The sequence below is a fragment of the Myotis lucifugus genome, unplaced genomic scaffold (assembly GCF_000147115.1).
Source record: "Myotis lucifugus unplaced genomic scaffold, Myoluc2.0 scaffold_0, whole genome shotgun sequence".
Lineage (NCBI taxonomy): Eukaryota > Metazoa > Chordata > Mammalia > Chiroptera > Vespertilionidae > Myotis > Myotis lucifugus.
In genome coordinates this window covers 21,557,897-21,567,335 of record NW_005871048.1, presented here as the reverse complement: position 1 = coordinate 21,567,335, position 9,439 = coordinate 21,557,897, and the positions used below count along the sequence as shown (strand labels likewise).

The following is a 9,439-nucleotide window of genomic DNA, read 5'->3' as shown; positions in this document are numbered from 1 at the left end:
AGTATTGCTAAATACACTGTTGGGAAAAAGTATTATGATTATCACTGGTTGCACTTTATCATCTGGATTAGTATGCAGGCTTCTGTGAGATTATGGCTTATAGACTGGTACAACATGGGACATAGTTGAGGAGGGAAGGGAGAGAATAGTAAGTTTACAATGAGAATGCTGCACATATTGGTCCAAGACCAATGGAGTTGAGCCTAATGTAATAATGAGAATATAGTTAGTTACTACCCTGAAATACCTACAGAGACATGCAGATCACTTAAATGACTGACCAAGGCGGGGTATTGCATATCAGGTGGGGGTAAATGAATGATAAGAAAATAAATGTCATTCTAAAGAGGACAACTTTTACAGAAGAGCCAAACCTAATTTTAACTACTAGGTTCCCAAGCTTTACTAAATGTTTACCAATTTCCATATCTATTGATAAGAATCCAAAGACTGCTTCATTCAAACATTTGTGTGCATTAGATACACAGACCTTACTCATCTTAACAACTAGAAGTTTGTACCTTTTGACCAACATTTCCCCATCTGCTATCACCTGGCAACTACCATTCTAGTCTCTGTTTCTGTGAGTTTAGTTTTTTTAGATTCCACATATATGTGAAATTGTGCAGTATTTGTCTTCTTCTATCTGACTTCTTTCTTTTTTTTTATCTGACTTATTTCACATAGTATAATATCCACAAGGTCCATTCACGTTGTTGCAAAAGTCATGACTCTCTTTCTTATAGCCAAATAATATACCTTTGTACATATATACACCATTTTCTCTATTCATTCATAGACATATACTTAAGTTGTTTTGTATCTTGGCTATTGTAAATAAGGCTGCAATAAACATGGGAGTACAGATGTCTTTTTGAGAACATAATTTCATTTTCTTTGGATAAATACCCAGAAGTGGAATTGCTAGGTCAAATGGTAGTTCTATTTTTAATTTTTTGAGGAAATTACATACACTTTTCCATAGTGGCTGAACCATTTAATTTCCCACCAATAGTGTACAAGAGTTCCTCTTTCTTTATATCTTTGCCAAGACTTGTTACATCTTGTCTTTTTTATAATAGCCATTTGTGAGATGACAAATCATTGTGATTTTGATTTGCATTTCCCTGATGATTAGTGACATTCAGCATCTTTTCATGTACCTATTGGCCATTCTTATATCTTCTTTGAGAAAATGTCTATTCAGGTCTTTTGCCCATTTTTAATAGATTTTTATTTTGCTACTGACTTGTACATATTATTAGCCCTTTATAAGATATATGGTTTGCAAATATCTTCTCCCATTCAGTAGGTTGCCTTTTTATTTTGCTAACTGTTCTTGTTGCCAGAGCTTTTTAGTTTGATGAAGTCTTATTTATTTATTTTTGCTTTGTTGCATGTGCTTTTGGTATCAAAGACAAAAAAAGTATTGTCAAGGACAATGCCAAGGAGCTTTCCTCTTGTTTTTTTCCCCACTAGGAGTTTTAAGGTTTCAGGTCTCAAATGTAAGTTTTTCATTCATTTTGTGTTAAAATTTGTGAGTATTGTAAGATGGGGGACCAATTTCATTCTATATGTGATTATCCAGTTTTCTAAATAGCATTTATTGAAAAGACTATCCTTTCCCCATTGAGTATTTATGGCTCTCTCTTTAAACATTAATGAACCCTATATGTGTGTGTTTGAGTTAATGCCTTTGCTATACTACTCATATTTTAATTGTTTAAGAGCCACATATGTTTAGTGGCCATCATACAGGAGATCACAGATGTAGATTATTTCTATCACTGCAGAAAGTTCTATCAAATAGTATGATTTAGACCATAATCATATTAACACAATATTGATAATAATGTTTTAACTATTCAACAGTTCTTACGGTGAACAACACACGAGTCTATAAAAACGTAAATCGTTCTCTCTACATACCTGGATAAAACATTCCTTATTGTTTGAATTAAAAACAAATAGAGAAAAGCAGAAACTCAGGGCCTTCTTTCAGTCTGAACAGCAGGTCACTGCCCAAGTTCACTAAGCACTCAACAACCTGGGAGTGGTAACAGATGGAATTACACTGCTGTCCTGCCTGTCCAAAAAGTTCTTTGGTAATGGCATGCCTAACTTATAGGGTGTAGCCTAAGTTCCGTCTTCCCCCATCTAAATTTGAACAATATATGGTGAATTATGTAAAATATAAAATTATTTTCACCTATGTCTTGCAAAACTATTAGAATTTTATGTTTAATGTTATGTTTCATTTGGTTGCCTGTGTTTTAACTACCAGTATGCTAAAATACATGCTTTCAGATGATAGTAAAAATTTCAGAAAATGATTTTCTAAGATTGTTCAATAGCAATAATCTTATGATGTATTCATAATTACCTATTATTGAATTGCAATGTCCTAGAATTTGTGAAAAGTTTGTGACATTATTTCCAGATGATACTATATTTGTTTCTTTCCTAAGGTTACTGTAACACAGACCACAGAGTGGGTGGCTTAAACAATAGAAATTTGTTGTATCACAGTTCTGGAGTTTAGAATTCCAAAATCAAGGTGTCATCAGAGTTGGTTCCTCCTGAGGGTTGTAAGGGAAGAATCTGTTCCAGACCTTTCTCTTTGGCTTATAAACGGTGATCTTCTCCCTATGCCTTTCTTTTCACATCATCATCTCTCTATTCATGTCTGTGCCCAAATTTCCTGTTCTTATAAGGACACTAGTTATACTGGGTTTAAGGCTCCTATGATATTGTGAGTTACAAGAAGAGATGTATAGTCTGTCTTCATCCCATTTCTAGCACAGAGCTCCTAGAACCCTGGTGTTCCCTAAGTGATGAGAGCAACAATGGTCTTTCATTGTATTAATCAAGTGCTTTTGAAGTTCATGTAAGGTTGGGGGCTGGTTACCTGTGGAGCCAACCACAGGATTAGAGGGTTGAAACGTTCAGTCTCACCCACGTTCAATCTCTGGGAAGGGGAGAGGAACTAGAGATCAACTCCAATCTCCAATGGCCATGGATTTAATAAATTACGGCTATGTGATAAAGCTTCCATAAAGCCCCAAAGGACAGGGTAAGAGAGCTTCTGGATTGATGAACGTATGTAGATTTGAGGAGAGTGGTGCACCCAGAGAGGGCATAAAAGCTCTGTATCCTTTTCCCATGCCTTCCTCTATGAATTTGTTCCATCTAGTTGTTCCAGAGTTACACACTTTTATAATAAACCAGTGATATAATGAGCAAAATGTTTCCCTAAGTTATGTGAGCTGTTCTAGCAAATTAATTGAACCCAAGGAAGAAGGGAGTAATGGGAACCTCTGGTTTAAAGCCTATTGATCAGAAGTACAGGTAACAACCTGGACTTGTAACTAGCATGTGAAGTCCAAGGAGAGGGTCATGGGAACCCCTCTATTGTCCGTCAGTCAGAGCACAGGTGACGTGAACTTCTGACTGGTTTTTGTAGTCTCTGGATAGACAGTGTCAGAATTGCATTGAATTGTAGGACACCCTGATTGTGTGTGGGAAGAACGACCCCACCCCACCTCTGTTGGAATTGGGTCCATGAACAACAAAGACTATTCTAATGACCTCTAAATAATGATCTCTAAAGAAGGCTACATTTGGAGGTACTAGGGATTAGGATCTCAACATATGATTTTTTTGTGGGGGATACAGTTCAACTCATGACACCTACCCATGTGCATTACACCTTCAAATATTTCTCTCCTCCTCAACGTATTTGTGTGTGTATTATTACTATATACTATATGTATACACTATATAACATACTATATAGTACACCATATATAATATATACTGTATATATTCTATACTATATACTATATGTATACACTATAAATATATATTACTGTACTAAATACACACACTATGTACACACACACTCTATTTAAGCTATTTCAAGGAAGAATAAGTAAAGCATGAAGTAAAACGGGTACAATGTATGTACTTTACATATTCTCCTCCTTAACAGTTGCATTTAAAAAACCATCAGCCTGACATACCTCAGATGTGGGGGTGGGGGGGTGAGAAGAGATAAAACCAAAGAACTTATATACTTATATACATAACCCATAGACATGGGAAATATGGTAGTGAAGCCCGGGGGTGGGGGTGGGTAGGGGCTGAGTGGAGTGGGAGGAGTGGGGGGAGTGGGGGGTGGGAGATATCTGTAATACTATCAACAACAATAACAAAATACATTAAAAAGAAACCATCAGCCTGAAAATTGGTTTAAAATAATCTCTGAAAACTTACAAATGCATTAGACCAGAAGGCAACATAAGTCTCTATCTATAAGAGCATAATTCTGTTTAATCATATCATTAGTTTTACTAAAGGCAGACTTAGCAACAAAAATCTCCCACTTTCCATTCTGATAGTGACTCAGAATATGGCTATTTATAATAGAGGCAAACTTCCTACTAATTTTATATATTATGCATGGTCATACAAACAAAAAAGCAAACCGTGTCTTCCTATTTCCTTAAAATAAAAAAATAAAAAAGCATTTCCATCTGTGCCCCAGCGAGGCAGAGTTTTCACTGTTTTTAATTCTAGGTCTTAACAGCACTTGTACTAGGAATCAATGAATAAAATAGCACAGTACCATATGATCATTATATATTTCACAGGTAGAAATATCAATTTTGGTGTAATGGAAAGGAAGAATGCTTGAAAACAAATGCAGAAAGGAAATACATATATGCAAAAACATATTGGATAGTACTGCATTTAAAATATTCTGCACATGTTATGAATATTCCCCTGCTATACAAAAAAATAATTATACTAGTTACTAAAGATCTGGAAAAAATAGAATCCAGAGGGATGTTGTAATATTCTATAAATATTCCAGCCAGAGAGGCCAGTTCCAGGAGCTTTGGGAAGGCAAAACTTGATAGCAATATCTACAGTGAGTTTGGCACTGTTTGCTTAAGAAGTGACCTATTAGTGGAGTGAGTTAAATAAAAGTGCAAACAACAGAGCACATAATCCATTTATAATCCTAAGGCCAGGGCTTCTATATGCTAATACTTCCAAGAAACTTGGCAGAGAATCAATAATAAAATAGCTCCCAAAGTATCTGAGTTATTATAAAAGACAGTTCTCAAGATCATGGAAGTATCTTTAGTGAGGGTCCTACTAGGGATAAATGTATCATATTAAGAAAAATAAAGCTATATTCTGGTTGGAAATGAAACTCCAAAGGAAATTTTGGATTTTTTCTCAATACTTTTTACAAGTACGCAGATAGGAATGACTGGTAGAAAGTCTGTCAAATAAAATTACATGCACACAGCACTTTACCAGCTCCCAGGACTCTAAGTCAAGCTTTTATGCCTTTCAAGACAGTTATCCTATCTAATAAAAGGGAATATGCTAATTGACCCTCACGCTGTCACAAAATGGCGGAGCCCACAGCCAATAAGGAGGGAATATGCTAATTGTTTGCCCTGCCCTCAAAGATGGGGGCGCCCACAGCCAATAAGGAGGGGATATGCTAATTGACTGTCACGCCCTCAAAGATGGTGGCACCACAGCCAATAAGGAGGGAATATGCTAATTGACTGCCATGCCCTCAAAGATGGCGGTGCTCACAGTCAATAAGGAGGAAATATGCTAATTGAGTGCCCTGCCCTCAAAGATGGCAGCACCCACAGCCACAAGATGGTGGCGCCCAGTCCCCTCAGCCCTGCCGGGGTGCCTGCCTCTGGAGTACCCCAGTCCCCTCAGCCCCCCAGCCGCCCAGGGCCACCTGAGGCTGTCACCAGGGCTGGCCGAGGCTTGCGCTGCGGCAGTGGCATCAGCAGAGGTGTGGTGTGATGGGGCTTGCCATCCCCTGATCACCGGGTCGCCTCCCGCCCCTGAGGGCTCGTGGACTGTGAGAGGGGGCAAGCTGGGCTGAGGGACCCCCCTCCAGTGCATGAATTTTCATACACCGGGCCTGTAGTAGTCTATAATAATAAAAGCATAATATGCTAATTGGACAGACGTCCTTCCAGACGACCTTCTGGACGAAGCCGGGGCTGCAAGGGAAGCCCGGGTGGGGTCCTGGGTGCCTGCCAGTGGCTGGAGGAAAGTCTGGGTCCCAGGTGCCAGAGGGAAGCCAGTGCCGGCAGCCAGGGGAAGGAAGGCCTACTCTTGCATGAATTTTGTGCATCGGGCCTCTAGTCCTATATAATAAAAGCATAATATGTTAAGTGTCTGACCAATAAGTCCACCATCTGGTCGACCGCTCAACCAGTCGCTATGATGTGCACTGACCACCAGGGGGCAGATGCTCCAACCGGTAGATTAGGTTGCTCCTGGGGTCTGGCCAATCGGGACTAGGCGAGAGGGCCTGCCATGCCCTGGAGCCCTCCCACAGTCCCTCCCAGGCCGGCCGCCCCCCATCAGCCCCCATTTGGGACTGGGGGAGACAGCCCCGATCACCCCAAATAGCCAGCCAGGCCTCTAGTATTTTTGCATGGGGCCTCTAGTATTAATGATATCTTTAAACCTTAATATTACTTAAATGCATAACCTGTTTTTTTGTGCACACAGCATGACATGCTGAACATATTTTGCAGCATGCAACTTTGCAGGTGCAAGGTCACTGGGAATTTTTGCTAGCAAAACAGAAATCACAAAATCATGGTAGTACAAATGTTCTCAATTTAAAAATTGCTCAATTTGGTCTCTTTTTAAATTTATTTTATTTTATTTTTTATTTTTTTGACTGTCTGAAATTTCTATAACCTTGCTTTGGATGCAGCAGGGCAAGGCCTCAAACCGTTTCAAAATGTTCTAGCAAGCACTGTAGGAATGCACAGGGTCGCCCCCCTTTTTTTTCTTTTAAAGCAGCTCATTGCTTCTAGAGAGTTTACACACCTTTCTTCATGATTCCATATATCTTCCTTCTTTTTTCTTGTGATAAGGATTCAAGGCTTGACCAAATTCTGATCAGGTTCTTCTGAGCTCTTCAGTAACAGGGCCTCAAATTTTGGCCCCTCTGTATTGTCCAGTTTTAGCAAGAATCCTACTAAGTGAGTTTAGCCAGAATTCCTCACTGAACGTCTGATCACCCTTGACATTTGATCAGGTTCCTTATCTTCCACCATCCCCAGATGATATCTGATCACCTTGGCCTGCCTTTGGCAAGAGTCCTGTTGGATCTATTTAGACAGAGTCCCCTCTAATACCTGATATTTCCACTTAACTAATTTTCTATTCACCGCATATCCCTACCACACCCCAGATTCTTAGTGATAAATTCCCTCTTTTCCTTGTTGTATTCAGAGTTGAGCCCATTCTCTCTCCCCTATTGCATAAACCTCATTTCAGTGTCCCTACATCTATCATGATGGTCCCTGTGAATAAAGGCTGCCTTATCATCTTTAACAAGTGTCATTAATAATTTTTTTTCTTTAACCCTTCCTTTCTTTCTTCCCTCAATCTAGTCTTAATTCACTCTTTCCTTCCTATCTTTTTCTCTTTCTTTTTTTTTTAATTCCTTCCTTGTCACTAAAAATGTCTATTAATTTTCCCAGGTTCTTTGTGATACTATGTAAAACATGTTTTTTGTTTGGGTGAAACATTTCTAAATTGATATAGTAGGTTTACCAGGTCATGGAACTACTGATAGAGGAGGAAGTCATATTAGGGAGACCCATTGTACTGATATTATGGAGTCAGAACCTGACTAACATTATCAAAATATAGTATTCCACTGAAAGCAGTAAATTCAAAAATTATCCCCAAGTTATTCACTCAATATAATAAGACAACAAATGTGAAACTCCTCATTTATTTGTGTGTAATTTAGTATAATTTCAAGGTTAACTGCTTCTTTAGGAAATGAGGATAAATACCATTTTTAAAAACCTACACATGTCCTCCTGTGAAGTTATAATATCTTAGAAACTTAAAGAGGAAAAGGACTTCAGGACTCATTTATTTAGACAAAACTTTAGTCGAAAGAAGGAAATCAATCATTTTATATATTCATAAAGTAATTACTATTTGATGTGTAAAAAGAATTGATATAAATATGAAGCCATGTGATAACACAGAGGTAATATATCACATTGTATAAGCAGGGACACTGAAACAAAAACACCATGAAGGTCATTTCCAGCATAAGACAGTATATTATTATTATTATCAAATAATAATAGAGACAGTAAATACTCAAAAATTCAAAGGTAGAGGAGATGTCTATGAGTAAAGCCATCTGGGAAGCAGAGGTAGGGTTTGAGCTACAACTAAAGAATTTCTGTGATTTTGTTCATAATCTATTTTAAAATATACACTGAGTGGCCAGATTATTATGACCACCTGACGTTTGTAGCTGTACACTGCATCGTATGGGATATGGAAGCCGAAGGCCTGTTCGAAACCTTTGCTGTCTGCAGTTACCAAGATAAAACATTTCCAATTCACACAGGAAAACAAGGATTGGATAGTTGAACATTGAAAAAAAGTCATGTGGTCCGATGAATCACGTTTCCAGTTGCATCATGCAGATGGCAGAGTGAGAATTTGGTGGAAACAGCATGAAAGCATGCACCCCACATACATGAGAACAACCCTTCAAGCTGGTGGGGGCAGTGTTATGGTTTGGGGCTTGTTTTCCTGACATGATTTGGGCCTTTAATTCATGTGGAACAACGTCTGAATAGCACAACACACCTAAGTATCATTACTAATCAGGCTCATCCTATCATGTTGATGGTGTATCCCAATGGAGGTGCCTTCTTCCAACAAGACAATGCTCCATGCCACGGTGCTCATATTGTGCAGAAGTGGTTTCAAGAACATGAGGGAGACTTTACCTTGCTTAGGTGGCCTCCACAATCACCAGATCTTAATCCAATTGAGCATTTGTGGGATGAAGTTAAAAGAGCCATCAGGCAGCTGGTTCCACAACCATCAAATCTCACAGAACTGGACAGTGCTATTGATCAGGCATGCTATCAGATTCCTCACATTGCCTTTCAACATCTTGTGGAGTCAATGCCAAGAAGAATTGCCGCAGTATTGAAAGCAAAAGGTGGCCCAATAAAGTACTGATGGGGTGGTCATAATAATCTGGCCACTCAGTATATCTATCTATATATATATCCCACGTTCAAAGGCTGTTAAATTGCATTGTTTACCCATATCTTCAGAAAAAAAATCACTTCTACTGTCGTGGTAAACAACCTGCTTCCCTATTTATAATGGTCTGGCCCTCTAGCAACTTCAGCATGAAATTATAACTAATTTGCCTACAAACGTCAGGTGGTCATAATAATCTGGCCATTCAGTGTATTTTAGGTAAATTAAGGGTATTTTTACATTCTACTGTAAGCTACAAAATATCAAATTGCCTGCCCTCTCCCTCACCACTATCAGTACATTAACATGTGCATAATGGTACAAATGAAATATATATATA

The 9,439-nt window shown here is 38.5% G+C and overlaps 1 non-coding gene across 1 annotated transcript; it reads right to left on the bottom strand.

The window, feature by feature from the left end:
* Positions 1–6,737: 6,737 nt before the first annotated feature.
* On the bottom strand, positions 6,738–6,877 carry LOC111825580. The gene has a single exon (XR_002828772.1). It is a non-coding gene; the product is annotated as a small nucleolar RNA SNORA9 (small nucleolar RNA).
* Between the last annotated feature and the right edge of the window lie 2,562 nt (positions 6,878–9,439).